The sequence below is a fragment of the Neofelis nebulosa genome, chromosome 7 (genome assembly GCF_028018385.1).
Source record: "Neofelis nebulosa isolate mNeoNeb1 chromosome 7, mNeoNeb1.pri, whole genome shotgun sequence".
NCBI lineage: Eukaryota > Metazoa > Chordata > Mammalia > Carnivora > Felidae > Neofelis > Neofelis nebulosa.
The window spans coordinates 29,538,698-29,565,245 of record NC_080788.1 but is presented as its reverse complement, the minus strand read 5'-3'; the positions used below and the strand labels follow the sequence as shown (position 1 = coordinate 29,565,245).

The following is a 26,548-nucleotide window of genomic DNA, read 5'->3' as shown; positions in this document are numbered from 1 at the left end:
ACCATCATAGGTATTGAAAAATTTCAGCAAGTTTTCTGGTTGATGAATTTGTTTGAGATAAGATTAGTAGCAGCTAACATTCTTTCTCATGTTTAGAAGGTGAACCAGAGGAACTCATAGAACCTGTAAAAATGTGATTTAAAGGCATGTCACTGACTGGTATGTTCATTTGGGGAATTCCATGTCATTCCATACAAAATTATTTTTTAGAGTTCATGAAACAAATATTTTTTTAATTTATTTTATTTATTTTTACTTTTTAAAGTTTATTTATTTTGAGAGAGAAAGCATGAGCAACATAGGGGCATAGAGAAAGGGGAAAGAGAGAATCCCAAGCAGGCTCTGCACTGTTAGTGCAGAGCCCTATGCAGGGCTTGAATTCATGAACCGTGAGATCATTACCTGAGCTTAAACCAAGAGTTGAATGCTTAACTGACTAAGCCACCCAAGTGCCCCTGAAACACATATTTCTATATAGCTTATATTTAAGAAGGTGATGGTTGAGGTGGTGATAATTTGCCTTACTCATATACATTAAAATAAAATATGGAAAGACTGATATGCTCTTTCAAGAGAATGCCTTAATAATTATTCAAAGTTCTAATATTTTTAGTAAAACGTAAGTAATTATAAGTGACCCTAGCAGTCAGCCACCAACAATCAATTCCTAAAAAATATTTGTTAAACGTCTACCATTAATAAAGCAACAGGCTAGATTAGGCAGAGGAATAAAGATGATTAAGACGCAATTCCTGTTTCAGTAAACCTATAGTCTAGTTAAGGAAATAAAGCATATTCATATAAAGACTATAAAGACTAAAGAAAAATCCAGTGTAGTAAATAAAGAAAGTTTTTGAGTTTCTACTTTTTATCTTTTCTCTACATGATTCATTCTTCATTTTTCCTATAAGAATTTCATTCCCTTCATAAACCTGGTAGTGTCCTTTGGATCTACTCAGTACTAAAAGATGTTATACAGCACAGAATACCATAGACATTCAAACTGTAGACTAATCTGGTGGTTCTCAATGTGTGGTCAAAGACCAGCATCACTAGCATCACCTGGCAAATTGTTACAAATGCAAATTCTCAGACCGTATACCAGACCTATTGAGTTAGAAACTCTGAGGGTAGAGCCTAGCAGGCTGTTCTTTAACAGACCTTCTGAGTAACTCTGATGTATACTAGTTTATCCCTTCACCTGTTGATGGACATTTACATTTTTCCATTTTGGGGCTGTTGGGAACAATGAATACCCACGTACATGTTTGTGCAGAAATGGTTTTTACTTCTCCTGGAGAAATACACAAGAGTGGAATTTCTAGATTATATGTTAGGTTTATTAGTTATTTATTGCTGTATAACAAATACTCAGAAGTTGAAAATAAAAATTTATTATCTCACAGTTTCTTAAGGTGGGGAATACAGCAATGACTTAGTGAGATAGTTCTGGCTCAGGACAGTCAAGGTGTCAAGGTGATTTGTGGCTTTGCTCATTGCAAGTGTTGACAGAGAGAATCCACTTCTAAGGTAATACATATGGCTGCTGTCAGTCCTTAGCTCCTTGTTATATGAGCTTTTCTACGGAGCTGCCTCATTATGTGGCAGCTCTATTCCCCCAGAGCAAAGCAATCTAAAAGGGAAAAAGAGAGCATATAAGACATAAGCTACAGTCTTTATAATCTAGTTTTGAATGCGACATCTCATCACTTCTGTCATATTTCTTCTGTAGAGGTAAACCAGTAAGTCTAGCCCACATTCAAGAGGAGAAGATTAGACAAATAGCATAAATATCAGAAATGGAATTCACTGATGTTCACCTTAAAGGCTTTCTACCATAGTAGGTATTTGTTTAAATTTATAAGAAACTATCACACTATTTCTCAAAGTCTTTGTACCCCTTTATACTTCCACTAGTGATGACAGGCCTTTTTCATTTTAGACATTCTAACAGGTATGTAGATTTTTACTATGGTTTTGAGTTGCCTTTGATGATTAATAATACTGAGCATCTTTTTCATGTGATTGTTAACTATTCATATGTCTTCTTTGGTAAAGTGGCTTCACATTTTTGCCCATTTAAAAAAAATTTTTTTTTACATCTATTTATTTTTGAGAGACAGAGAGAGACAGCGTGAGCAGGGGAGGGGCAGAGAGAGAGGGAGACACAGAAACCAAAGCAGGCTCCAGGCTCTGAGCTGTCAGCACAGGGCCCGACGCGGGGCTCGAACCCACGAACCGTGAGATCATGACCTGAGCTGAAGTCGGACGCTCAACCGACTGAGCCACCCAGGCACCCCTTTGCCCATTTTTTTTTTTTTTTAATTTTTTTTTTTTTCAACATTTTTTATTTATTTTTGGGACAGAGAGAGACAGAGCATGAACGGGGGAGGGGCAGAGAGAGAGGAAGACACAGAATCGGAAACAGGCTCCAGGCTCCGAGCCATCAGCCCAGAGCCTGATGCGGGGCTCGAACTCACGGACCGCGAGATCGTGACCTGGCTGAAGTCGGACGCTTAACCGACTGCGCCACCCAGGCGCCCCCCCTTTGCCCATTTTTAAAAATAGTTCATATATATATGTGAAATAGTTGCAATACTTCACATATATACATATTTTAATATGTAAATATATACTATATACTAGCAGAATTATTAACTAATATTTATGATAATATATAAAATTATATATTATAATACAAATCTTTTGTCAGATACTTGTGTAAGAAATATGTCTCCCATTCTATGGCTTCCCTTTCCATTTTCTTAATCGTGTTAAGCAAACATTTTTATTTTGATCAAGTCAATTTATCAATTTTTTTATGGTTCATATTTTTTATATTCTTTTTTTTAACATTTATTCATTTTTGAGAGTGAGAGAGACAGAGCATGAGCAGGGGAGGGGCAGAGACAGAGGGCGACACAGGATCAGAAGCAGGCTCTAGGCTCTGAGCTGTCAGCCCAGAGCCTGATGCGGGGCTCGAACTCATGGACTGCAAGATCATGACCTGAGCTGAAGTCGGATGCTCAACCGACTGAGCCACCCAGGCACCCCAATATTTTTATATTCTAATAAATCTTTGCTTTCTCCAAGGTTGCAAGGATTTTTCGAGATTTTGTTTTTATTAATGTAAACTGATGGGTAATTGGGAACTCTCAATATTATAACAATGTACTATAGCAATTAGCTGTGTAATTCATGTATATATGGTATATATAAGCTGCTTTGTAGGACTATACATTTAATGTTGAAGTTTTTGTGTTTTTCATCAACTAGACTGTATATACTCAGTAGAAAATTAAGAGTAGAAAATGGTTTTAATTCTTTTTTTTAATATTTTTTTAAATGTTTATTTATTTTTGAGACAGAGCATGAACAAGGGAGGGGCAGAGAGAGAGGGAGACACAGAATCCAAAGCAGGCTCCAGGCTCTGAGCTGTCAGCACAGAGCCAGACATGGGGCTCGAACTCATCAGCCATGAGATCATGACATGAGCCGAAGTCGGAAGCTCAACCGACTGAGCCACTCAGGCACCCCCCAAAATTGTTTTAGTTCTTTTGTGTATCTTTCCTTGCCTGGTATAAAGTAAGGACTCAGTAAGCATTTGTTGGTTTAATGATGTGTTTTGACTTTAAGGTAGCAGTAGGGTACTTATATTTAAGTGTTCAAAAGTGGAGCTTTATCAGAATGATTAGGGCTGTAAATAACAAATGAGAATCTTTTCAATACAGTAATAATTGAAGCCATGGGAATGGATGAGATCTCCACGGAAGAGAATGTATAGAAATAGGGTTGAACCTGGGAGCGTAGCACCTCTGAGCCATAATGAACAAGGATGCTCCTAAGAAGGATGAATATGGATCAGTTATTTGCATTATTTTGACATCTCTGAATGTGCTGTGTCTAAGACATTGAATACTAAAACAGTATTCTTCATTTTGAGTAGTAAGAATAAAATCTTTCAGTAGTCAAAAATTAATTTTCTGTCCCCTTTTCTCTTTCTTCTTCTTGGGACTCCTATAATACATATGTTATTACATTTCATGGGGTCACTGAGTTCCCTAAGTCTATTCTCATGTTGCACAATTCTGTCTCTGTTTTGTTCAGCTTTATTATTTTCCATTATTTTGTCTTCTAGTTCACTAATTTGTTTCTCTTATTCTTCCAGCCTGTTGTTCATTGCATCAAGCTATTTACAATCTCATTTCTTGCATTCTTCATCTCTGATTGTTTCCTAACTCTTTCATCTCTGTTGTAAAGGTCCCACTGATGTCTTCATTTCTTTTCTCAGGCTCAGTGAGTATCTTTATGATTGTTGCTTTAAATTCTCCATCAGACATGTTACTTACATCTCTTCACTGAGATGTCTGGCCCTAGCCTTATCTAGTTCTTTCATTTGGGATGAATTCCTCTTTCTTGGCATTTTGTATAGGTCTCTGCCTTCTTCTCTAATTTTGAAAATCCAGTTATGTCTCCTACTCCAAAAGTAATGGTCTTATGAAGAAGAGGTCATGTAGTGCCCAGGGCCTGGCATTTCAAGGGCGTGTCTCTGGTGTGTGCTGCGTGTGCTCTGCTATTGTGTTTTAGCTACTCCGTCCTTCAGATGCTTCAGATCTACAAATGCTATCTTTGCCTATTGTGGGCAGTGTTTTGTTCCTGGTCTGAGTGTGACAAGTTTTTGTTTTTAATTTTTTTTATTTGACGTTTATTTATTTTTGAGACATAGAGAGACAAAGCATGAACGGGGGAGGGTCAGAGAGAGAGGGAGACACAGAATCTGGAACAGGCTCCAGGCTCCGAGCTGTCAGCACAGAGCCCGATGCGGGGCTCGAAATCACGGACTGTGAGATAATGACCTGAGCTGAAGTCGGTCGCCCAACTGACTGAGCCACCCAGGCGCCCCTGAGTGTGACAAGTTTTAACTAGATGTGCTCTTGCCTGGTTGTGAAATGGCACTTGATACCAGTTACACCAGAACTGAGGTCCTGCAGAACTCTTTGGTCGGGAGATGTGATGTGGGCAGGGGTTTATGCTGGTGTTATTGGGGAAGGGCCTTCTGCACTGGGACTAAGGCAAGCTTGACTGTGAAGAGTCATCCCACCAGCACACTGTGGTATGAGGCTTGGTGTAAGAAAGTTTGGCAGCCAGTGTGGGTGCTGCACTGCTTCCTGCAGGTAGCTCTGTATTTATGTGATCGACGGTATAGGGACGTGGTGCCAGCCAGCTCCTTTGTTCCTGGAGAGGCATCTCCATGAATGCTGCTTCTCAGGGATGTGCTCCCAGAAAAGCAAACAATGTCCCCCCCCCCCCCCCCCCCACACACACACACACACCTCGCCTCCGCCGTCCTTAGGCATTCTTCAGATCACAGTTTCCGCACTATCTGCCCCTGGATTTTTTTTGCCTGCCTTAGCTCCAGGAGTAGCACAGTGCCCTCTGGGGTCTATCCCAGCAAAGATGACTGATCTTTAAAACTCCAGGCTTTAAGCCCCACCGGTTGTAAGAACTCACGAAATTCAGCCCCTCTTGTTTTTCAGGCCAGTGCTTTTGGGGAAATGTTATCCTTGTGCATTCCCCTGTGTGTTTGTCTCATACTTCTCAGTGGCCTTGGCTCCCTTCCCTCTGCAGCATCCATGATCCCTTTTTCCCCTGAACCACATCGCTGTACTTCCTACCTTCTTCAATGTGGCCTCTTCTCTTCCTTTAGTTGTGAAGTTTGTTCTGTTACTCTTCAGGTTGATTTCTGGGGTATTTAGGCTGATTTGATAGTTATCTAGTTGTTTTTGTGGGACAAGACAAGCTTAGAGCTCTCCTCTACCACTATCTTCCACCTCTCTAGCACACCTAGATTTTTATATATTGATTTTGTATCCTGCAACTTTAGTGAATTCATTGATATCTTCTAATAGTTTTTCTTGTTGGAGTGTGTTGGCTTTTTATATATAGTATGTCCTCTAGAAACAGAGCTGTATTTCTTTCTTTCTGACTTGTATACTTATTAAATCTTTTTCTTGCCTAATTGCCCTGGGTAGGGCTTCCAGTACTGTGAATAAAAGTGGTGAGAGTGACCTAATACCAAAACTAGATAAAGGCACCACAAAACAGAGAACTACAGGCCAATAAATCTGGTGAATATCGTTGTGAAAATCCTTGACAAAATACTAGCAAACTGTATCCAATAATATATTAAAAAATTTAGTTATCACAATCAAGTGGAGTTATTCCCAGGATGCAAAGGTGGTTCAGTATTTGTAAATCAATCAACATGATATATCATATCAAAAGGGGAAAGATAAAACCATATGATAATTCTGATACAGAAAAATATTTGGCAAGTACATTAATTCATGATAAATGTCTTCAACAAAGTAGGTTTACAGAGAGTATACCTCACAATAATCAAGACCACATTTGGAAAACCCACAACAATCATCATACTCACTGGGAGAAACAGAGCTTTTTCAGGAACAAGACAAGGATGTTCAGTCTGTCTCATCACTTTTATCCAAGACACTACTGGAAGTCCTAGCTACAGCATCTGACAACAAAAAGAAATAGAAGGCATCTGACTTGGTAAGGAAGAAGTAAAACTTTCACTATATATTTGCAGATGACATGATGCACTATATAGAAAATCCAAAAGACACCACCAAAAAACTGCTAGAACTGATAAATGAATTCAGTAATGGTGCAGGATACAAAATCAATGTGTAGAAATCTGTTGCATTTCCAGATATAATAATGAAGCAGCAGAAAGAGAAATTAAGGAAATAATCCTATTTACAAGTGCACCCAAAATAATGAGATACCTAGGAATAATCCTACCCAAAGAGGTGAAATATCTGTACTCTGAAAAGCATAAAACATTGATGAAAGAAAATGAAGATGACATGAAGAAATGGAAAGACATTTCATGCTCTTGGATTGGAAGAAAAATATTGTTAAAATGTCTATGTAGCCAAAGCAATCTATACATTTAATGTAATCCCTATCAAAACACAAACAATAGTTTTTACAGAACTAAAGCAAAGAATCCTAAAATTAATATGGAACCAGAAAAGACCCTGAATAGCCAAAGCAACCTTGAAAAAGAATAGCAGAGCTGGAGTGTATCACAATTCCAGACTATACTATATATTACAAAGCTATAGTGATCAAAATAGTATGGTACTGGCACAAAAAGAGACACATAGAACAGAAAAGAAAACCCAGAAATGATCCAACAATTATATGGCCAATTACTTTTCAACAAAGTAGGAAAGGATATCCAGTGGGGAAAAGACGGTCTCTTCAACAATTGGTGTTGGGAAAACTGGACAGCAACATGCAAAAAAATGAAACTGGACCACTTTCTTACACCATGCACAAAAATAAACAAAATAGATTAAGGACCTGAATGTGAGACCTGAAACCATAAAAATCCTAGAAGAGAGCACAGGCAGTAATGTCTCTGACATGGGCTGTAGCAACATTTTTCTTGATAAGTCTCCTGAGGGAAGAGAAATAAAAAATTATTGGGATTCTATCAAAACAAAAAGGTTCTACACAGCAAAGGAAACAACCAACAAAACTAAAAGGCAACCGACAGAATGGGAGAAGATATTTGCAAATGACATCTGATAAAGTGTTAATATCCAAAATATATAAAGAACTGATACAAGTAAACACCCCAAAAACAAATAATTCAAAGAAAATGGGGAGAAGACATGAATAGACATTTCTCCAGAGAAGACACAAAAATGGCCTAGAGACATGAAAAGATGCTCAACATCACTCATCATCAGGGAAATGCAAATCAACACTATAATGACATATCACCCCATACCTGTCAGAACGGCTAAAATCGGGGCGCCTGGGTGGCGCAGTTGGTTAAGCGTCCGACTTCAGCCAGGTCACGATCTCGCGGTCCGTGAGTTCGAGCCCCGCATCAGGCTCTGGGCCGATGGCTCGGAGCCTGGAGCCTGTTTCCGATTCTGTGTCTCCCTCTCTCTCTGCCCCTCCCCCGTTCATGCTCTGTCTCTCTCTGTCCCAAAAATAAATAAAAAACGTTGGAAAAAAAAATTTTAGAACGGCTAAAATCAAAAGCACAAGAAATGACAGGTGTTGGCGAGGATGTGGAGAAAAGGGAACCCTCTTGCGCTGTTGGTGGGAATGCAAACTGGTGCCGCCACTCTGGAAGACAGTATGGAGGTTCCTCAAAAAGTTTAAAGTAGAGCTACTTTAGGATCCAACAATTGCACTAGTGGATATCCCCAAAATGCAGAAATACTACTTCAAAGGGATAAATGCATCCTTTGTTTATTGCAGCATTATTTACAACCGTCAAAATATGGAATTCCCCCGAGTATCCATCAGTTGTGAATGGTTCAAGAAGAGGTGTTTTATATACACAATGGAAAATTATTCAGCCATGTAAAAAATGAAGACTTGCCATTTACAACAACATGAATGGAACTAGAGAGTATTATGCTAAGTGAAATAAGTCAGAGAAAGACAAATACCACATGATTTCACTCATATGTGGCATTTAAGAAATAAACCAAAAGAGCAATGGGGAAAAAAAAGAGACCAACCAAGAAACAGTTTCTGAAGTATCAGAACTGATGGTTACCAGAGAGGAGGTGTGTTGGCGCATGGGTGAATTAGGAGATGGGGATTAAGGAGGGCAATTGTGATGTGTACTGGGTGATGTCTAGAATTATTGAATCATTATTTTGTCCACCTGAAAGTTATATGACACAGTTAACTATGCTGGAGTTAAACAGTAGGTGGTGAGAGTGACCATCCTTGTCTTGTTCCTGATCTTAGACAAAATACTTTTATCTTTTTACCATTCAGTACGATGTTAACTATGGGCTTGTCATATAAGGCCTTTATTATGTTGAGGTACATTTACTCTGTACCTAATTTGTTGAGAGTTTTTCTTATGAAAGGATGTTGAATTTTATCAAACGCTTTTTCTGCATCTATTGAGCTGATTGTAGGATTTTTGTCATTTTGTTAATGTGGTGAATCGTATTTATTGATTTGCATGTGTTGAACCATCCTTGCATCCCAGGAATAAAGTCCACTTGAGTAGGCTGTATGATTCTTCTGTTGTGGTTCTGAATTTAATTTGCTAGTTTTTTGTTGAGGATTTTTGCATCTATCTTCATTAGAGATATTGGCCTGTCCTTTTTTTTTTTTTTTTTTGGTAGTGTCCTTCTCTGACTTTGGTATCAGGATAATCCTTGCCTTGTGAAATGAGTTTGTAAAAGTATTCCATCCTGTTCATTTTTTGGGGAACAATTTGAGAAATATTGGTATTAATTCTTTAAATATATGCCTCAAAAGTTAGATAGAATATGACAGGGAAGCCATTTGGTCCTGTACTTTTGTTTTGGAGGAGGTGTTTACTGATTGAATCTCCTTACTAGAAATCAGTCTGTTCAAGGTGACTACTTTTTCATGATTCAGTCTTGGTAGGTTTTATTTTTCTAGCAATTTATCTATTCCAGATTATCTAATTTGTCGATATATGATTATTCATCGTAATCTCTTATGATCATTAGTATACCTGTGTTCTCAGTTGTAATGTCTCTTTTGTTTCTGATTTTGTGTCTTCCTTTTTATTAGTTCATTAAATGGTTTCTTTTTTTTTTTTTTTTTTAATTTTTTTTTTTTTAACGTTTATTTATTTTTGAGACAGAGAGAGACAGAGCATGAACGGGGGAGGGGCAGAGAGAGAGGGAGACACAGAACCTGAAGCAGGCTCCAGGCTCTGGGCCATCACCCCAGAGCCCGACGCGGGGCTCGAACTCACGGACCGTGAGATCGTGACCTGAGCTGAAGTCGGACGCTCAACCGCCTGAGCCACCCAGGCGCCCCAAATGGTTTCTTTATTCTGTTTGTCTTTTCAAAAAAAACAGGTCTTTGTTTCATCATTGTTGTCTGTCATTCTAGTCTCTATTTCATTTATTTTCACTCTGATGTTTGCTATTTCCTTTCTTCTACTAACTTTGGACTTTGTTCTTTTCTAGTTACTTGAGATGTAAGGTTAGGTTATTTATTGGAGAGCTTTCTTTCTTTTTAAATGTATGTGTTTACTGCTGCAAACGTTCCTCTTAAAAGTGCTTTTTTTGCATCTGATAAGGTTTTGTATGTTGTGTTTCCATTTTCATTTGTTTCAAGATATGTATTTTTTATTTCTTTTTGACTTATAACCTGTTAGTTATTCAGGAACATGTTGTTTAATCTTCACACATATGTGACTTTGTACCAGCTCTTGTACTGAATTTCTATTTGCATACTATTGTGGTCATAAAAGATAGTTGATATAATTTTAATCTTCTCATATGAATTAAGATTTTTATTTTGGTGGCCTAACTTATTATATATCCTGGAGAATTCCATGTGCACTTGAGAAAAATGCGTATCTTGCTGCTGTTGGTTGGAATACTATATCTGTTCGTTTAGTCCATCTGATCTAATTGTGTAGCTTAAGTCCAGTGTTCCCTTATTGATTTTCTGTTTGAATGATCTATCCATTGATAAAGGCTGGGTATTGAAGTTCCCTGTTAATCATTGTATTGCTGGTTATTTCTCCCTTCAGATCTTTTAATTGCTTTATAATATTTAGGTGCTATGATATTGGGAGGATAAATACTTAAAATTGTTACATCCTCTTGATGAATTTACCCTTTAACATCATATAATTACCGTGTTTGTGTCTTGTTACACTTTTTTTGACTTAAAATCTTTTTTGTGTGCTAAATATAGCTACCCTGTTTTCTTTTGGTTTCCATTTGCATGGGATATCTTTTTCCATTACTTCACTTTCAGTATATATGTGTTCTTAAGGCTAAGTAACTGTTTTCTAGACAGCATAAAATTGGTTAGAGTTTTTTCATTGAATTCAGCCAGTCTGTATTTTGATTGGAGAAGTTAATTCATTTAATTTTAAACCAGTTATTGACAGGTATAGATTTCCTAGTAACATTTTGTTAATTGTTTTCTGGTTGGTTTGTAATTCCTTTGTTCCTCTCTTCCGCTTTTGCTTTCTTTGTGATTTGATGATTTTCTGTAGTGTTATGATTAGATTCCTTTCTCGTTCTCATTTGTAAATCAACTATAGGTTTTTGTTTATGGTTAACAGGAAGCTTACATAAAACATAGTAATGATAGTATATTTTAAGCTGATAACAATTTAACTTTGAACACAAACAAAAGCACAACGTTTTTATACCCTTCCACTTTGTTTCTGATGTCACAATTTATATCTTTTTTAGTTGTGTAGCCATTAAGAAATTATAGTAGTTATAGTTATTTTTATTACCTTTGTCTTTAACCTTTATACTAAAGTTATAAGTGATTTACCCACCATCATTACAATGTTAGACTATTCTGAATTAACTAAGAAATTTCTTTTATCACTGAATTTTATACTTTCATATGTTCTCATGTTACTTATTAGTGTCCTTTCATTTCAATTTAAAAGATTCCTTTTAACATTTTTTATATGAGTGGTCTGTTGATGAACACCTTTACCTTTTGTTTATAGGAAACTCTTTTTTTATCTTTCCTTCAGTGCTGCAGATCAACTTTGTTTGGTGATGTATTCTTGGTTGCCATTTTTTTTTCTTTCAGTACTTTGTATCATCCCATTCCCTTCTGGCCTTCACGATTTCTCCTGAAAAATCTGCTCAAAGTCTTATGTGGGTTTTGTTGTATGTAACAAGGTTGCTTTTCTCTTGCTGCTTTTAAGAATCTTTCATCATATTTTAACAATTTAATTATAATGTATCTCAGTGTGGGTCTCTTTGGATCCATCTATGACATTTTTTGGGTTTCTTGGGTCTGGATGTCTGTGTCTTTCTCAGGTGAGGGAAATTTTCAGCTATTGTTTTTTTATTTTTATTTTTTTGAATTAGCTTTCAGTCCCTTTTTCTTTCTCTTCCCCTTCTGAGAATGGGTGTCCTCTTGTCCTCTTGCTGGTGTCCCAGAAGTCTCTTAAACTATCATCACTGTCTTTTTTTTTTTTTTTTTTTTTTTTGTTCCTCTGATTGGATGATGTCCACTGTCTGGTCTTCCAGGTCACTGATCCTTTGTTCTGCTTGGTTTAGTCTGATTTTGAATCCCCCTTTTGAATTTTTCAGTTCAGTTATTGCTCATCCATATGATTTGTTTGGTACTATTTTGTATTCTTTGTGAAATTCTCACTTTGTTCATGCATTTCTCTCCTGATCTCACTGAGCACCTCTGTTATTGTTATTTTGAACTCTTTATGGGACAAATCACTGCTCTCCATTTCATTAAGGTCAGTATCTGCAGATTTAGCTTGTTCTTTTGTTGCGAACATATTTTCCTGCTTCTTCACTTTCCTTGATGGTTCTGTGTTGGTTTCTGTGCATAAGGTAAAATAGCCACCTCTCCCAGTATTGTTAGACTGGCCTCATGTAGGAGATGAACCTCATCAGTCAGCTTAGCCTGAGTCCTGGTTGCCTCCCAAACCTTTGTGTTTGCCTGAGTTGCTCTGTGTGTGTGTGTGTGTGTGTGTGTGTGTGTGTGTGTGTTTTAGTGACCCCAGTACTTGTCAGTGTGTCAGATCTGTCAGTGTTCTAAAGGTATGTTAAATGCCCATATCCCTGTTAGGTTCTTAGAGGGCTACTAATTGCCTGTTTAGTTTCCTCATGCAGGTTTATTGGAAGTGTGGCCTTCTAGCAGCATTTGGGAAGTCAGGACATCAGATATGCAATCTAGCCCCTGCCAGGGAGAAACTGGGAGCTACCAGTTTATGCTTACTCATTCTGTGGTAATCCAATGAGAATAGTCACTGGGCATGCTTCTAACTTGTTCTCAGATAGAACCACCTCTTTGTTTTGTGTGGTTGCAGAATGGTGAATGCTGAGTTCTAGAGGTAGGTAATTTGAGAGTCATTTCCTCAAGTGGCAGCCATAAAAGTTGAGGGCACCTTGTAGACAAGGTCCTTTTAGGGAGAAGCTGGAGACTTGTTTTTACTGTTGGAGTGAGCTGAGAGAAGACAATTGGTGGGAGGTACCACCAGCTCTCTATAAGGTTCCTGGGGGGATCCCAGTCAACTTCCACATGAAGGCTGATTAGAAGCTGGACCCTCAGGCAGCAGGTGGGAAATTATACAGTCAGATCCCTTCTAGGGAGAAACCGTGAGATGGCATTTTGTCTCCTCCCTCTGTGCTGAGTTCTGGGGTGGGAAGGGGCAGGAGACAATATTGCCCGAGGTGCTTATATGCCCATTTGAAAACTGCTCTTTAAATTTTTTTTTTTATATTTGAGAGAGAGGGAGAAGGAGAGGGAGAGCGAGAGAGCGAGAGAGAGAAAGAGAAAGGGAAAGAGAAAGAATGAGCAGGGGAAGGGCAGAGAGAGATGGAGACAGAATCTGAAGCAGGCTCCAGGCTCTGAGCTATCAGCACAGAGCCTGATGCAGGGCTCAAACTCACAAGATGTGAGATCATGACCTGAGCTGAAGCCTTAAGCTTAACCGACTGAACCACTCAGGCACCCCCAAAAATTCTCTTTTTAAAATATTGTTATGTGGGACTTGTGAATGCTGAGCACTGTTGGCTATGACAGCTAGGTGATTTGAGGGCCTGTCCCTTTGGTGGCAGCTGCAAAAGATGAGGTACTTTATATGTGGACAAACTCCTTCCAGGGTGAAGCTGGAGACTTGGTGTTATTGTTGGAGTGAGCCAGAGGGAGAATGTGTGGGAAGTGCTCCCTGGCTCATTCAGGCTCCTGGGAAGACCTAACTTGGCGCATAGATTCAGGCTAATTCGAAGTTTGACCTCAGGCAGCAGCTGGGAAGGTGTGTAGTCAAACTCCCTCCAGGGAGAAACTGGAAGTTGGTTGTTTTTGCCTGCTTCCTTTTCACTGAGCCAGGAGGGAATAGTCACATAAAACTGTGTGTCTGCTAAAACCACTTCTTTTTTTACTGTAGTCTTGTAGGACTTGTGAATGCAAGCTGTGTTGACTCACAGAGATTGGTAATTTGGGGACATGTCCATTACATGGCAGACTTAGAGGCTGAGGTATTGTATGTGTGGTACAAACCCTTTGCTTCTCACGGAGAAGCTGAGAGTTGGGAGATCCTTTCCTATTGGAAAGTGCTATGCCAGGGGTAGGGTTTGTAGTGAGAATGTATCTCAGCCTTTCCAACCTGTTTCCATGTGGGTATTTACTCAGTTGCCCAATGTGCAGTAATCACTCAACTAGTTTCTGCATTTCTCACTAAGAGAATTGATCTGTGTGTAGCTGTGTATTTGGTTCATCCGAGATAGGATGGAAATTCAGGAGACTTCTGTGTTGCCATCTTGGTGATGTTCCCAACCCCCCTGCTGAGTTTTTAATTTCAGTGAAATATAACTTATCCTTTTTTCATGGATTGTACCATTAGTGGTGTATCTAAATGGTCATGATCAAACCAAAGATATCTATATTTTCTTCTATGTTATCTCCTACAAGTTTTGTAGTTTACATTTAGGTCTGTAATCCATTTTGAGCTAATTTTTGTGAAGGATGTAGGGTCTATGCTAGATTGGTTTTTCTAAAGGTGGATGTGTTATTCAGCACTATCTGTTAAAGACCGTCTTTTCTCCATTGTATTCACTTTGCTCTTTTGTCAAAGGTCATTTGACTATAGTTGTGTGGATGTATTTCTGGGCTCTCTATTCTGTTCCGTTGATCTAGTCCATTCTTTCACCAATACCATATTATCTTGATTGCTATAGCGTTATAGTAACTCTTAAAGTTAGGTAGTGCCAGCCCTCCAACTTTATTCTTTTACTTCAATATTGTGTTGGCTGTTCCTGAGTCTTTGGCCTCTATATAAATTTTAGAACCAATTTATCAATACCCATAGAATAACTTGCTGAGATTTCAATTGATATTGCATTAAATCTCTAGATCAAGCTGGGAAGAACTAATATCTTGACAATATTGATTCTTCCTATCTGTGAACATGAACTGTCTCTCCATTAGTCTTTTAGTTTCTTTCTTCAGAATTACATTTTCCTCATATAGATCTTGTACATATTTTGTTAGATATGTTCCTAAGCATTTTATATATTGGGGTGTTAATGTAAATGGCATTTTTGATTTTAATTTTTTTAGGTAATCTCTACACCCAACATGGGGTTTGAACTCATGACCCCGAGATCAAGAGTTGCACACTCTACTGACTGAGCCAGCTAAGTGCCCCAGCATTTTTAATTTTAAATTCTGGTTGTTCATTGCTGGTATATTATAAAGCAGTTGAGTTTTGAATATTAACTTTATATCCTACAACCTTGCTAATATTCACTTATTCATTCCAAGAGTTTTTTGGTTGATTCTTTAGGGTATTTTATATAGACAAACATGTCACTGTGAACAAAGACAGTTTTGTTTCTTCCTTCTGAATCTCTGTACCATTTATTTCCTTTGTTCTCTTAAAACATTAAGCTAAGTCTGCATTAGCTAAGACTTACAGTATGATACTGAAAAGGGGGTGGTGAGACGAGACATTCTTGCCTTGTTTCTGATCTTAGTGGGAAAGCTTCTAGCTTCTCACCATTAAATATGATGTTGGCTGTAGATTTTTGGATAGATGTTCTTTATCAAATTTAGGAAGTTCCCCTCTTCTAGTTTGTTGAGATTTTTTTTTTTATCATAAATAGATATTGGCTATTATCAGATGTTTATTCCTGCAATTATTGATTTAATCATGTGATTTTTCTTAAGGCTGTTGATATTGACAGATTACATTAATTTTTGTCTTTTAGATTATACTGATATTTGAATTTGAACTAGATTTGTGTAAGTGGAATAAAGTCTACTTGGTTGTGGTGTCTAATATTTTTAGACACTGTTGGACTCAATTTCCTAATATTTTGTAGAGGATTTTTCAATTTGTGTTCATGAGAGAGAATGGTCTGGCGTTTTCTTATAAAGTCTTTGTCTGGTTTTGGCGTTAGGGTAATGCTGGCCTCATTTAGTGAGTTAGAAAATATTCTCTCTGCTTCTTTCTTCTGGACAAGATTTTATAGAATTGGTATAATTTCTTTCTTAATTGTTTGGCAGAAATCACTAGTGAACCTATGTGGGCTTGGAACTTTCTGTTTTGGAAGGTTATTGTTAATTCAGTTTCTTTAATGCAGATAAGTCTTTTGGGGACTATTCTTTTGTGGGCTTTGGTAGATTGTGTCTTTCAAGGAATTGGTCCATTTTATCTAGGCTATTAAATTTGTGGGCATAGAGTTGTTAATAATAGCCCTTTATTATTTTTTTAATGTCCATAGTATCTATAGTATTGTCCCCTCTTTCATTTCTGATTTTAGTAATTGGTATTTTTTTTTTAATTTTTTAATGTTTATTTTTTTGAGGGAGAGAGAGAGAAACAGAGCATGAGCTGGGGAGGAGCAGAGAGAGAGGGAGACACAGAATCCGAAGCAGGCTCCAGACTCTGAGCTCTCAGCAGTGAGCCCAGTGCAGGGCTCAAACCCACCAACTGTGATATCATGACCTGAGCTGAAGTCAGATGCTTAACTGACTGAGCCACCCAGGTGCCCCATAATTTGTATCTTCTTTCTTTTTTTCTTAACCTGGCTAGAGGCTTAATGAATTTATTGATTTTTATGAAGAACCAGCTTTTGGTTTCATTGATTTTTCTCTATTATTTTCCTCATCAATTTCACAGATTTTTGCTTTAATTTTTATTATTTCTTTTCTTCTTACTTTGTATTTAATTTGGGGTGTGTGTGTGTGTGTGTGTGTGTGTGTGTGTGTGGTGTTGTTTTTTTTTTTTACTTTTGTAAGGTGGAAGCTTAGATGATGAATTTCAGTTCTTTCTTCTTTTTTAATATATGTATTTAATGCTGTAAATGTTACCTCTAAGCACTGCTTTCACTGCATCCCACAAATTTTGATAAGTTGTGATTTTGCTTTCATTTAGTTAAAAATATTTTAAAATTTCTCTTGAGATTTCTCCTCTTTGACCCATATATTACCTAAAAGTGTGTTATTTAATCTCTATTTATTTGGGGATTTTCCAGCTGTTATTATCTTCTAGTTTAATTTTGTGATCTGAGACCACATATTGATGGTTTTTATCTTGTTAATTGTATTAGGGTATATTTCATGGCCCAGAATTTGGTCTCTCTTGGTGAATATGCCATGTGACCTTCAGAAGAATATGTATTCTGCTATTGGATGAAGTATTCTGTAGATGTTTGATTATTATATTTGATATATAGCTATTTGATGGTGCCGTTGCATTCAGTTATGTCATTACTGATTTTGTGCCTACTGGATCTATTACTAATAGAAGGGTATTGAAGGCTTTCAGTTGCTTTGTTTTTTTTTTCTTTTTTTTTTGGCTTGGTCTGCTGTTCTTTCTTGGTTTTAATTTATTTCTTTAAATTCAAGTTAGTTGACATACAATATAGTATTGGTTTTAGGAGTAGAACCCAGTGATTCATTGTTTACATAGAATACCCAGTGGTCATCCCAAGTGCCCTCCCTAATACCTATCACCCATTTAACCCATCCTTCCACCCACCACCCCTCCAGCAACCCTCAGTTTGTTCTCTGTATTTAAGAGTCTCTTATGGTTTGCCTCCCTCTCTGTTTTTACCTTATTTTTCTTTCCCTTCCCTATGTTCATCTGTTGTGTTTCTTAAATTCCACATATGAGTGAAATCATATGGTGTTTGTGTTTCTCTGACTGATTTTGTTTAGCATAATACACTCTGGTTCCATCCACATTGTTGCAAATGGCAAGATTTCATTCTTTTTGATCACTGAGTAGTATTCCATTGTATATATGTATATATACCACTTTATCCATTCATCAGTCAAGGGACATTTGGACTCTTTCCATAATTTGGCTACACTTTCTTCTTGTCCCACAATCCATACAGTTTAGGAGGGAGATCCCATAACGGATTAGTTCTTACAAATTTAGACCATTTATTTGAGTAAAGTTGTTGAATATAAGTCCAATTTTATTTTGGTCTCAGAATTGATGAAAAATATCATTGGCAAAAAAAGTTATCACATATAAAATCCAGAAACAAGTTAATTATCTTAATTTTGTCTAATTAAATTCTTCATACCTTTGCTTTAGTTTTTCAAACTATACCTAAGATATAAGTTAAATAACCATCCCCTGGATCAGTTTGGGTGAGTTGGATATTTTTTGAAGCCTTTGGTTATAGCTTCACTTTCTGTTTTTAGTTTTGTAGAATTTTAGCTCAGGGAACTAGGAGAGGCATTTCATATTGGCATTGAATGAGTGGGCGTGTCTTTTTGAATGGTGGTTTCCTTGTGCTGTGACAGTTTGTCAGTTTAGCTTCCTCTAGTCCAACTGTCTTAAATCTCTGGAATTTGATCACCTAGCTATGCTTATTCTTGATGTAGTATAACCTGCATAAAACTAATAAATATTAATGTTTGTTGTTATTAGCTAATATTTAGTTGTATTAAGAGCTAATATTTATTGATTACTCATGTATCAGGAACTATTCTAAGGGCTTTACACAGTTAGGTGTTTGTTTTGAGGATTAAAAGAAATAAGGGGTTGATAATACTTATATCTCCATTTTACAGGTGAGAAAACTTTTTTTTTTTTTTTTTAATTTTTGGGACAGAGAGAGACAGAGCATGAACGGGGGAGGGGCAGAGAGAGAGGGAGACACAGAATCGGAAACAGGCTCCAGGCTCCGAGCCATCAGCCCAGAGCCCGACGCGGGGCTCGAACTCACGGACCGCGAGATCGTGACCTGGCTGAAGTCGGACGCTTAACCGACTGCGCCACCCAAGCGCCCCAACAGGTGAGAAAACTATTAAACAACTTGCTCCAGATTACAGTTGGTGACAAATCCAAGTTTTCATCACAGGGCTGCCTTACTCCAAAGCTCATTCTCTTAATTGCACTACTTGCTGCTCAATCCTGAGGACTTTCTAAGTTTTAGGAATCAGTTGCTTAGGCTTGAAACTATAGAATAACATGAAAGTAATGGTCTCTTCTAACAGCAAAACACATATTTCTAAGTTTTCTAGTTCTCGGCCCCAAATCTTATTCTTATAAATATAGCTTTAGTACTTTTTACTTCCTAACAGGGACAAGTTGTGGTTCATACAAAATTGAGAATAGAAAGTATAGCAAAGGTGCTTTAGATATGTTTGCTATTTTAGAGGGAGGAAAATCTATCCATCGGTATTTTAAATTTTAGTCCTAATAATACCATCACTAACTTCCTCTCTCCCTTCCTCTCTCTCCCTTCCTCCCTTCATTCGTTTCTTTCCTTTTTTCCTGCTGGCATTGATTGTGGTACTTTGTGGAAATTATCTAAGCTTTTGGTATTTTAGTTTCTAATCTTATAAAATATGCCCTTTTTCTATATTTGAAAAGAGAGGTTTAATATTTTCATTTGAAATAAGTTTGGGTTACCAAGATTAGTGTTATTACTATTGGGGCACCTGGGTGGCTCAGTTGGTTGCAGGTCATGATCTTGCGGTTCTTGAGTTTGAGCCCTGCGGCAGACTCTGTGCTCAGAACAGCTTAGAACCTGGCGCCTGCTTTGGATTCTGTGTGTGTCGCTCTCTCTGCCCCTCCCCCACTCGTGTTCTATCTCTCCAAAATAAATAAATGTTAAAAATTTTTAAGTGTTATTACTATTAATGTTCTATGAAATTTCATCTATCACTGTGTTTAATAAAACCTCTTCTTATTTATTATTTCAAAGCTTTAATGAAAACCCGGTTATATATGTTCTCTTTCACAGAAAATTGCTTTGTGTAAAAATGTTTTTATTTTAGTGTCTACTTTTAAAAATAGGGGTAAAAGTCCTCTCCATTCTCTACCAACTATATAGAATATTTTCATCTGGATTATTCATATTAATATTTCTAAAAAGTACTGATTTTATTTTCTATCATAGAAGTTAGAGTAAAAGCCTTGGGTGATTGGATGATAAGATTTCACCCTGATAAAATTATCAGGTTTTTTTTTCCCCATGTGAAGTTAATAGTGGCTCCATCATTCTGTAAAAATGTAAAGCTACAATGAGATATCATCCCACACCTGTCAAAATGGCTAAAATCAATAGCACAAGAAACAAGTGTTGGTGAGGATTTGGAGAAAAAGGAACCTTGTGCACTGTTGGTGGGAATGCAAAGTGGTGCAGTCACTCTGGAAAACAGTATAGAGGTTCCTCAAAAAGTTAAAAATAGAACTACCCTATGATACAGCAATTGTACTACTGATATTTACCCTAAAAATACAAAAACACTAATTCAAAGGGATACATGCATCTCTATGTTTATTGCAGCATTATTTATAATAGCCAAGATATGGAAGCAGCCCAAGTGTCCATTGATACATGAATCAATAAAAAAGAGGTGGCATATATACATAATGGAATATTATTTGGCCATAAAAAAGAATGAAAATTGGCCATTTGCAACACGGATGGATCTAGAGAGTATAATGCTAAGCAAAATAAGTCAGAGAAAGACAAATACCATATGATTTCACTCATATTTGAAATTTGAGAAACAAAACAAAAGAGCCTAGGGGGAAAAAAAGAGACAAATCAAGAACCAGACCCTTAACTACAGAGAACAAACTGATGGTTACCAGAGGGGAGGTGCATGGGGAGATAGTTGAAATAGGTGATGGGGATTAAAGAAAGAGAACACTTATTGGGGCACCTGGGGGCTCAGTCAGATAAGCATCCAACTTCAACTCATGATCTTACAGTTTGTGGGTTCAAGCCCCGCATTGGGCTCTGTGCTGACAGCTCAGAGGCTGGAGCCTGATTCAGATTCTGTGTCTCTGACTCTCTCTCTGACCCATTCCCTGCTTACACTCTGTCTCTGTCTCTGTCTCTATCTCTCTCTCAAAAATAAATGATAAAAAAATAAAGAATACACTTATCATGATGAACACTAATGTATAGAATTGTTGAATCAATGTATTGTCCACCTGAAACTAATAGTGTATGTTAATATACTGGAATTAAAATAAGCAACTTAATAAAAAAATAAAAACAATTTTAAAAGCTTTTTTTTAATGCACAGTACCTTTTCTTGCTCAAATTTATCTTTCATGTGGATTTTTCTGGTTTAACTGAACTATTTGAAGACCAAATGTATAGTTGCAGCTTGAATTAATCTGTCTTCTACAAAATTGTCCAAGGGCTACATAGTGACAAAAGGGAAAAAAAACTGGTTCCAGTGCATTTCAATCATAAGATTGAAGTGATCTATTTTAATCTTTCATATTTGCTTGAAAAAATACATATATTTTCTGGGTACAAAGATCTATGATATTTACTGGATCAAGCTTTTTAAATGTGTTATTACCTTTTTAGATTCTACCTTACCTTTTAACTTGAGAGTAAGTTATATTAATATTCCTATAGTGAGATTAAGGACTTATGTATTTCTATCCATTTTTATCTAATACACCTATTTCAAACAGTGTTGTTAAATGCATTATTTTTTCTTGGAGGATTGTATCTTTTATCAGTATGAACCATTCCTCTTTATCTCCTTTTATGATTTTTGCCTTGAGATCTATTGTCTGATACTGTTATTGCTGTGTGTGAGGCTGGGTTAGCGTTTAACTGCATTCTTTTTCCATTCTCTTATTTTTTTAACTTTGTCAGTTATTTTTAGGTATGTCTTATGAAAACAGTACAAAGCTGGATGTTGAGCGTTATTTTGTGTTTTATTATCTTATGTTACTCAATTTAAAAGCATTTGTCTTTTCATATCAGATAAAGAGTTAGCATCCAAAATCTATAAAGAACTTATCAAACTCAACACCCAAAAAACAAATGATCCAGTGAAGAAATTGGCAAAAGACACAAATAGACACTTTTCCAAAGAAGAAATCCAGATGGCTAATAGATGCATGACAAAAATGCTCACCATCACTCATCGTCAGGGAAACACAAAACCACAATGAGATACTATCTCATACCTGTCAGAGTGGCTAAAATTAACAACTCGGGCAATGACAGATCTTGGTGAGGAGGTGGAGAAAGAGGAACCCTTTTGCACTGCTGGTGGGAATGCAAACTGGTGGGGGTGCAGCCACTCTGGAAAACTGTATGGCAGTTCCTCAAAAAATTAAAAATAGAACTACCTTACGACCCAGCAATTGCATTACTGGGTATTTATCCAAAGGATATAGGAGTGCTGTTTCTAAGGGACACATGTACCCCAATGTTTATAGCAACACTATTGACAATAGCCAAAGTATGGAAAGAGCCCAAATGTCCATCGACTGATGAATGGATGAAGAAGATGTGGTATATACATATATATACAATGGAGTATTACGTAGGGATCAAAAAGAATGAAATCTTACCATTTGGAACAACGTGGATGGAACTAGAGTGTATTATGCTAAGTGAAATAAGTCCGTCAGAGAACAACAAATATATGACTTCACTCATATGTGAAATTAAGAAACACAACAGAAAAACCTAGGGGAAGGAAAGCAAAAATTAGATGAAAACAGAGAGGGAGACAAAGTATAAGAGACTCTCAAATACAGAGAACAAATTGAGGATTGCTGGATAGGTTTGGGGTGGGAGGATGGGCTAACTGGACAAGGGGTATTGAGAAGGGCCCTTGCTGGGATGAGCACCAAGTGTTATATGTAGGTGATAAGTCACTGGATTCTACTCATTATTGCATTATATGCTAACTAATTTGGATATAAATTAAAAATAAATAAAAAATAATTTAGTCTGAGATTAATGTCCTTATATTTATGATTATTGCTTTTGTAGAGTTATTACCAATCTATTTTATGCTTTTTTTTTTAACATTTTTTTTTTTAATTTATTTTTGGGACAGAGAGAGACAGAGCATGAACGGGGGAGGGGCAGAGAGAGAGGGAGACACAGAATCGGAAACAGGCTCCAGGCTCCGAGCCATCGGCCCAGAGCCTGACGCGGGGCTCGAACTCACGGACCGCGAGATCGTGACCTGGCTGAAGTCGGACGCTTAACCGACTGCGCCACCCAGGCGCCCCTATTTTATGCTTTTTAAATTCATTGTGTTTTCTTCTTGCTTTTATTTTTTCCTTTCACTGTGCTTTCTAGATTGATCAATTGTTCTTTATTCTGTCATTCTTTTTCTTTCTTTTTCATTCAGTGGTTTAGAAATCTTTGCATTTTTACCTTGTCTTCCAGTTGTTTCTCTTACAATTTGACCTCACATTTAAATGTATTTTTGTATCTAATCATTGCTTACAAAAATCTGTGTCCTCTTTTTGACCAATAATAAAAGGTTTCATATTCCTTCTTATCTCTCAGTTTGGGTTTCACATTATTTCACTTTTAAAAAATTATGTATCAGCTATTTTCACTCAAAAGGAAAAAATAACAGTTTTATTTCTTCCTCATCTAGTCTCTCTCCATACCATTTGGAATTCTTTTAATGTCTTGTTGGAATTTCAGGATCTATTCTTCTGTCTCTCAGGTTTTTTTTCTCATGATTTTCTTTTCTTTGCCTTTTTGCATTAGAACCAGAATGTGTTACTTGGCTTAATCTTCTAATTCACTATATCTTTTTCACAGTGCTTTTCTCCAATACAGTTCTAATGGTAACCACCTGTAGTTAGTGTCAGATTCCACAGATGCCTGATGCCACTGTGCACACTGCCTGAGAAGACTACCTTACTTCAGATGCCATTTGCAAGTTAGGGCTCCCCAGGCCACCTATTCTTTTGGCTTCAAACCTGGGGGTTCCCATAACCCATTGGGTTCAGCAATTTGCTAGAAAAACTAACAGAACTCAGGAAAGTGCTCTACACATGATTACAGAACAGGAACAGCCAAATGAAGACACCTACAGGACAAGGTTTAGGAGGGTCCTGAATGCAGGACTTCCACGCTGTCTTCCTGTGGAATTAGGACATGTCACTCTCCCAGCATATACATGTGCTCACCAATGAGGAAACTCTACTGAACTTCTGTGTCCAGGGTTTTTATTGGGATGTCATTACATAGGTATGATTGATGGAATCATTGGCCACATGATTGAACTTAATCTCTAGTGTCCCTTCTCTCCTCTCCTCCCCAATGATTGGACTGGCTCACAGCCCCAACCCTCTAATCACATGGTTGGTTCTTGAATCATCTCATTAGTATAAATTCGTAACCTTGAGAATGATTACAAGGGGCTGATGAGTAACAAAGACCCTCCTATTACTTGGGAAATTCCAAAGATTTACTTTCCCTCCCAGGAACCAGGGACAAAGACCAAATACATTCTTTATTATATAACACATGGTATTGGTTCTCTTTAAACATTTGGTGGTTCTTAGTTGTATGCCTACTCATATTTGAGGTTTATTCTGCTTTCCTCCCTCTAAATGATGTTTCTTAATATTGTAGTCCATCCCCTTCTTCAATCCTCTTGCCACTTGGGCTCTGCCAGTATTCCATCCTGGGGCAAACTTGCACGTTGCCTACTGCTTAGCTAATATAAGTGGAAGATTCAGTAAGAAGGTTTTATCTGCCTATATGTTGTTTTGTTTGTTTGTTTGTTTGTTTGTTTGTTTTAGTCTCCTAGTGGATCCAGGATACCCTTCTCCTTTTATCCATTGCCTCTAAACACAGAACATTCTTAGAATTTTTCCTACCTTTTACATCAGTCCCTTCCTAAACATATTTAAGCCTCATTCATTTCCTCTATAATTGCCATCCCATCTCTTTTCTTTTAGAGCTCTTAATTTTTTGTTCTGCAGATTACACTATTTATTTTCTTTCACTCATACTTGTTTTTACTTTAAGAAATATTTATTTGTTTTGGACGTAGAGAGAAAGCAGACACATATTAATTTTAGAATTTTGTTCCAATCTCTTTTCAGTTATATTTGCAAGCTGATTATTGCCAATCTATAGAAAATACCTTACTCTTCATATATTCATTTTGTAGTTTGCTACTTTATCCTCTTACTAGTTCTATGACTTTCTTGTTTTATTTCCTTTGGGTTTCCCAATTATATTTTGTTCTTCTCTAATTTCTTTTAGTATATATAGAGTGAGGTGTTTTTTTTAATTATCTCATTAGATACTTCTGAGGCAATATTTGAAAATAGTGTAGTAATGGGTCAGAGTTTGTATTTCTTAGTTCAAAGAGTAGCTTTTGGATTTATTCACTAAGTCTCTTCTCTGTCTCTTCCAGTTTATGGTTTTATTTTTAATATCTTCTTTATGCTTTTTTGAGGTTTGTTTTATTGACATGCATGTTTAGCAAATGGGTTATATATCAGTTACTGTTGCAAGCACTCTACATAATCTCTAATCCTCACAGATTCTCTTTCAATATAGGTTGTATAATTCTCATTTTACATCTGAGGAGACTGGCTCAGAGAGTTTAAGTAGCTTGCCCAAGACCACATTACTAGTAAAAGGTGGAGCCAAGACTCACACCCAGTTTTCTGACTCCAAATTCTGTTCATTTTTACTGTTCTAAAGGAAAACATTTAGGACTATGAAACATCTTCCTAGGATACCTATTGTAATATATAGTAATCTTGCATGGTTTGGTGTATTGATAAAAAAATTTTGAAAACAGATTCCCAAAGGTTAGGTTCCAAAATTTTAAATTTTTAATTAATTTTTATTGCATTAAAATTAGAAATTGTACAACTTCTGGTCTTAAGGAATATATGGTAGACACTGACTGCTTCCTTCATAGCCACTCCCCCACTCTTCCTTTCTTGTTTCCTTTATTTGGTATACCCAGATTTTGTTCGGTTATCAAAGTGGTCATCTGTTTCAGGTAATGTTTGGTCCCTTCTGAGCTATAAAGTTTCTGACTCTTGATAATCTAACTCAAACAGGGTGAATCCACTCCTCTTGACAGTGATTGGTTTAAAAATGAGTAAATGATATCATTCTGGCCAATAATACTGGAGGAAAAGTCTGTTAGGTACTCTGGGAAAGTTTTGCTTACTTAAAAAAGACATAGGTAAAGGGAGTTTTTTTAAACCTCTGAATGTCATCTTAGTTATTTCCAGATTGCCATAGCAGTCATGAGACCATGAATATAGGCAGCCTACAAAGAGGTTGGCAGAGCACAAAACCAGAAAGATCCTGGGTCTTTGATGACATCACTTTAAATTTTAAGTCATTTTGCACTTACAGACAGAGCATCTTAACAGATATAGAATTTATTGAGATTGTGATATGATATGTAACCAAATCATATGTTTTACAAGTGCTAAGCAAGGTATACTTTTTGATTTTAGAGTTAAAAGCAGAGTTTTATAGTTAGTCATATTCTTGCTTTGATTCTAGACTTTTCTTCTTAATGAGCAAGTTACTTAATTTCTCTAATCCAGGGATTGTCCAGCTTTTCTATAGAGTCCAAAGAATAAATATTTTAGGCTTTATGGGCCATACAGTTTCTATGTACCTACTTAACACTGCTGTTGTGGTGTGAAAGCAGCCATATATAAATGAATGAGTGTGGCTGTATTCCAGTGAAACTATTTATATTTGAATTCCTTATTTTTAATGGGTAGGAT

At 36.9% G+C, this 26,548-nt stretch overlaps 1 protein-coding gene and 1 long non-coding RNA gene across 6 annotated transcripts in view; one reads left to right on the top strand and one right to left on the bottom strand.

The window, feature by feature from the left end:
• Positions 1-26,548, top strand: part of NRG4 (neuregulin 4) — a 206,099-nt gene that overhangs the window by 57,654 nt on the left and 121,897 nt on the right. The gene's annotated exons all lie outside the window — the stretch shown is intronic.
• On the bottom strand, positions 1,379-21,148 carry LOC131516215 (uncharacterized). The gene is made up of 2 exons (XR_009263946.1): positions 21,076-21,148; positions 1,379-1,633 (listed from the first exon to the last, which is right to left on the bottom strand). It is a non-coding gene; the product is annotated as an uncharacterized LOC131516215 (long non-coding RNA).